General features: G+C 39.5%; 1 non-coding gene across 1 annotated transcript; it reads left to right on the forward strand.

Annotated features, from left to right (window-relative positions):
* The first annotated feature begins 1,520 nt into the window (after positions 1–1,520).
* Positions 1,521–1,632, forward strand: LOC145765801 (U6 spliceosomal RNA). The gene has a single exon (XR_014288667.1). It is a non-coding gene; the product is annotated as a U6 spliceosomal RNA (small nuclear RNA).
* The last annotated feature ends 4,311 nt before the right edge of the window (positions 1,633–5,943 follow it).

Genomic DNA, 5,943 nt, shown 5'->3' on the forward strand with positions numbered 1-5,943 from the left:
GTATGTGGTACAATGCAACTCAGCTCTCCACAACTTTTCAAGCTCTCATTCGTAAAAATTATACCAGTTTGTAACACGATGTAACTTGTTTTCCAATCAATGAATTTATGAAATAATGCCAACAGACTGTTACTATCAATCTTTGTATGTGGTACAATGCAACTCAGCTCTTCGGAGTTGAGTATCTGCTTTGTTTCTACATTTTATGTTTGATTGTAAAATGGACCATGTTGAGTCTGATGTAAATAAATAAATAAATGGGGTCGCATAGAAATATATTTTTCAAAATGGGGTCGCAGAGCAAAAAAGTTTGAGAAGCCCTGGTTTAAGTGACGTAAAAAATGGCGAAAAGAAGATGATAGAAAGCAAATTAAGTGATGGATTTTTTGTCAGCTGGTTGGCTTAGGGGTTAGGGCTAGAAAGCAGTGTTGTACGTTGACGCCGTCAACTTTTTGTTGACGCTGAGGCTAGCGCCGTCACTTTATTTTTTAGTTGACGGAAGTGATAGCGCCGTCAATTATTTTGCCGATTTTAAGCGTCAAGCGCTATGCGTCATTTTTTGTTTTCATGGAAAATCTCGTTTCACAATAAGAGTTTCACAATGTATTCTGGCCAGCGCCATTCATCCGAATTACCCGATTTCGTGTTGGTTGGAATAGCTACCTGGAATGCAAGCGGAAGACGCTCGCCAAATGGTAGGTGATACTCATATCGTGATCAGTATCGAGAACGAGGGATCAGAGAGAAAAAGCGAAAAATCAATGAATGTTATCGCCGTGGCTGATGATACTTTATTTCAAGAGCTCTATGCCAGGGGTCACCAACCTTTTTTGCATGCGGGCCACTTTGGTACTAAGGAGAGCTGTGGCGGGCCGCACTAATAAAATTTCAGGTAGGTTGACTCTTATGCTAAAAAATAACGGATTTCGTACCCAGTAGCCTATCCAGCGTTACATGTTGTTAATATTTGTCTTAGAATACCGCAGCAACACAATTAGTCGAACAACGCTACAATTAGTCGAACAACCAAGCCAAGCTCCTTTAACAACACTTTCGACTTCTTTAACAATGTTTAATAAACGAGGCCACTTGTTTTGCGCACTTATAGCGAGGCGAGTGGTTTCATCAGAATATTCATCGCCAAGCAAGAGTGGTGTTGTCACTTCGCTTCACATATGATATCTTGCAATTAACAATTTCAGCAAACAAGGAAATGTTTGACACATTGCAATACAGGCAACAATAGTGACCTGCAAACATATCAGCGAAAATTAGGCTCAAATAACAGGGTAAAAGACACCAGGCACCATGAAACAAACGTTTGTGGAAATCAGCGAAAAATCGTGATTCTATCGTAATTCATGAACATTGAACAGTCTTCCCTCAAAAAAAGCAATGAGTTGGTTTTTCATCCTTTTTGTGAGAGTCTATAAAACCGTCTTTCTTTTATTATTATAGACAACTGTCACATGTGGTGCTTATTAGCGTGGCAAGAATTTGTTGATTAGCAACATTTTGCAGTACTTGCTTTGGCAGTACATACAGTATACTAAAATTGGAACGATACAGAGAAGATTAACATGGTCCCTGCGCAAGGATGACACGCAAAATCGTGAAGCGTTCCATATTTTGCCAATTTATTATAAATTGAGTTGGCACACCGACCTATTTTGTCTACAAAAACTTGCATAGAGAGAGTACTGCTCGTGAAACACAATAACGGTGAAACACACACTAGTGTTTACATGATATTTGCAAACTTAAAATAAGCAGCCCTGTGCTCAAAGAAAATCGAAAACAGACGTTTTAATCAACCACTGGGTCAATGTGGCTGGATATCGCATTGGAATAACTTTAAGCAATGGTTGAAAAAGTACTGTGACCTCCCCACCCGAATTGTTTTATAAAAGTAGGCTATTCACCAGATTTATATAAATTCATACTTTGTAGTTGCCCAAATCAAGATGATGCATTTATGGATATTATGAAAAAAATTAAAGACTTTGTACATTTTGATGCGAGGCAACTGCATCATGCCAATTTGGGCAGTTTTATAAATAGACTATGATCAGATAATTTCATATTTTTTGTTGCCTTAATCTAAACGATACAGTTATGTAAATGGGAAAAATTAATGAATTTGTTCATTTTGGGTAAACTGCCTCACGCTAATTTGGGCAGTTGCATAAACAGACAGACTAATCAGTTTTATCAAATAATTTCATGTTTTTAGCTGCCCAAATCAACACGATGCATTTGTGAAAATTAATAAAATTAGCTATATAGGCTATAGGCTATAGCAAATTTTGTGTTTTGATTTGGGCAGTTTCACAAAAGTATTAGAGACATATTTTGGTGGCTGCCCAAATTGGCATGATGCAGTTGGTTAAATGCATTTCATACTATAGTTTGATCACCATGCAATACAATACATCAGTACGGGTGTGCCAAATGAAAATTTTGCGGTACATTTCTTGTGCAAATAAGAGGCTGTACTTAGTTTGATGGGTAAAAGATATTAATTTATAGTTTTTCTTAATTCATGCAATTTTGTAGCTTTTTATATAGCAATTTTTGCCCTAATAATTTTAAGATTTTGCCCGGATTCGCGACGTTTTGAAACAACAGGGGGGGCGGCTGCCCCCCCTGGCTTGTACGGCTATGATTGTTAGCCTAAACTTGGTTGAAATACTTCCGTTTTGTGAGACCCTGGCTAAAATAGCGCTAGAAATTAGCGTTGACGCTGACAGTTTCTTTACGAGCTTACGCACTACGCAGTACTTTACGCCGTAAAGTTTTTAGGCAATTCGCGCTGACGCCGTCAATTTATTTCATTGACGCGTACAACACTGCTAGAAAGTAGTCATTTCATTGACGCGGGTTCAATTCCCACCACTGCTATTGCTCTTTTTCTTCTGTAATTACCAAATAAAGTTTAAAACAAGCATTAACTCTCTGAATGAGTGCTAGAAGGGTCACAATTGGACGGTAGCCTCTTATAACATGTTCTGATTGGTTGGCGGTTGCATCCTAGTAAAGTTTAGTGGCAGAATTTCGACTTGTTAAAGTGGCTACCCATCTTTGCCGATCGAATCCAGAGAATCACGTGACGTCACATAAACATCATGCAGAAGAAAAAAGTGTTTCCTATCGTTGTTAGGCCCACACTTATGGCAGTTGATTGCATGATTACAGTCCCCAACCATATGTTGGCGCTACGCGCAAAAATTCTTTACAATTAGACAAAAATGATGTTCGACTTGACCACGTGACGAACAATAAATGCATGCCGGTAGGTTTCTACGTCTAGCTTCACCACCGCGCGGTGCGCCAACAGCAGTCGAGTACTGCGAAATCCCTGACATCACATTATCATGGGGTTTTACCGACGTCTGCCTAACCGGACATGAAGGCAATTTTCCTTTGCCAAACTTTTTAAATTGCTGCGACTCACCAGAATCGCCCATTAGCATAATGCTGAAATCAGTCGACTTGCGCGTTTCCTCCCGTACTACAAATTCGAACAAACCCTGAAAAGTAGGCTCATTAGTGATGGCTATGACTACCTATTTACGTTGTTCAACCTCAACTGAGCGTCTTTGAGTGCGAACTCAGCAGCTCTCGCGGCGGCCTCAGCAGCTCTCGTTTCGGCCTCAGCTCTCGCGACGGCCTCTGCTCGTACGGCCTCAGCTCTCGCGATGGCCTCAGCAGCTCTTGCTTTGGCCTCAGCTTGTATCTGGAGCTTCTCTCTTCTTAGCTGCAGGTTAATTTATGCAACTATCCGTGACGAGCTCTTAGACATCCTAGTGCTTACATTTGAGGCGCTATCCTCAGGATGTAGGGGAAGGTGGGGCAAGATGGGACGTGGGGCAAGATGGGACGTGGGGCAGGACGGGACACCGTGGATATTTTTAAAAGTATTAGCTTTAGCGTCCTCTACCCATTTAGATGTTAAAGGACACCATGATTCTCGATGACTTGCAAAAAAAAGAGACGTTCAGAGAAAAAAACGTGGTCGTGGCAACAAGATAACTGATTAGAGGCTAGTTGCTATAAGAAATCTTATCAAAACTTTTCACATTTTAGCATGATTTCAGAAAAATCTGGAAGATGATACGTGGTCTGGAGATACAGTAATAAAAGTGCTTTTTGGAGTATCTGACTTTTTAGATGTGAGTTGCATATATAATAAACAAACAGAAAATTTCAAAATGTCAGTCATTGGGGCAAAACGGGACAGAGCTGCTTGGGGCAGGATGGGACATCTGTTCTGCTTATAATGGGCGTGGCAATTTTGTATGAGATTTTTATGGAAAAAGTAGTCTGTCATTTTGCCCTGATGTAATTAGCCTACGTGTGCTGTAAATGCAAGTCATTTTTGAAATTACAAGATATTATCAGTAGATTTGTGGTTTTACAGGTGATTCCTCATATAAACAATCAGTGACGTGGGGTGAGGTTCCTAGATGGTGAGGCACTACTTTTTTCAAGTCACTTTTACAATAAAATTTTTTAACAACAAAAACGGTGTCATAACTTACTAATCAAAAAAATTAGCAGCATGCTTTCACATTTATTAAAAATAAAATCCATGCGCCTATCCTTTTGGACTAAAACATCTGTGACTTTGTTGTAGAGACCCTTCTTTACTCCAAACATTATCACTAGATATTGAAAATAAGAGACGGGAAAGCAGAAAAGGCAATTTTTAAAGCATAGCCACACAGCCACTTCCTTTTTGAGTACCAATCTCTTTGAAAGTTGCAAGTTATTTTTTTTTGTTCAGTCGTCTGATGCAAACCTTATAAATTTGGAACAGGTCTTCCTTTATTTATGACTTCAACTTTGGATTGAAAGTTTAGTTTTTAAAAATCTCTCAGATTTGATACTAAATCTTCCTCCATTTTATTTACATTTTATAAGAAACAATCCTTTACGCTGCAAGAAGTCACATACCACGTAGGCTCGCGGGCACTCCAGCTTGATGAAAAAGGTTTCATAGCTGTGACGTCACATTTGAGGCGTGCCTCAAATCGTAGCTAAATCGTTCATGATGATTTCTGGCGACTTTGCAAAAGAAAAAGGCACGCATAGTGCAGTGTATGGAAGTTTTCTGATCTGAAGTGAGGCAAAGCTGGCGTTGCCTCTCCTTGCGTATTTCAACGATTTTGACCACATGAACGCTCGATAGGAATATCGCCACAGAAACAAATTAAAGCACAGTTTGGGTGTAAAAACGTAAAATTTGGGGGAAAGGGGGCACGACTACAGCAATTCACACAAACTAAAACACCTAAAAACGTGCAATATTTACTACTTTTTAACAAAAAATATTTATTCTGTGATAACTATTTCTTTGATATAACTTTTGCTTTGCCAGATGTTGGCAGGTGAGGCACTGCCTCACCTGACTGCACGTCCCTGTAAACAATACGCGTCCCGTCCTGCCCCAGGTGTGGGGCAAGATGGGATAAATTAATTTTTTTTGTTTTTGTTAATTATAAGGTCATGCGATACTAACTGAGTCTTTGTATCTTGTTGGTTGGTAGTGGTGTGCAATAGAAATAACATGCTACCAAAGTTACCGATATTGATAAAATAGAATTCTGCAAAACATCGATTAAAGTTAAGTGTCCCGTCCTGCCCCACCTTCCCCTATGTCAGCATCCAACACATCTGAGAACTCACTCCTACTTTTTATTCGAAGTTCTGCCGAAATTGCAGTTAAAAATTTTACTCAAAAGAGCATGGAAATGCCGTAATTCCTCTTCTAAAGTAGATAAGTTAGATCGAAAAATTAACAGTTCCTGCTTATCACTCAAAGAACCTAGGGCTACAGAAAGTTCCCCAATTTGAGTCAAAATATCCCTTCTAATATGCCGGGCCTCTCGAACTGACTTAGCCTCATCGTTACCCGGTAGCTTGACAAATTAACCCACTGTT

This window comes from Aplidium turbinatum, chromosome 2 (assembly GCF_918807975.1).
Source record: "Aplidium turbinatum chromosome 2, kaAplTurb1.1, whole genome shotgun sequence".
Taxonomy (NCBI): domain Eukaryota; kingdom Metazoa; phylum Chordata; class Ascidiacea; order Aplousobranchia; family Polyclinidae; genus Aplidium; species Aplidium turbinatum.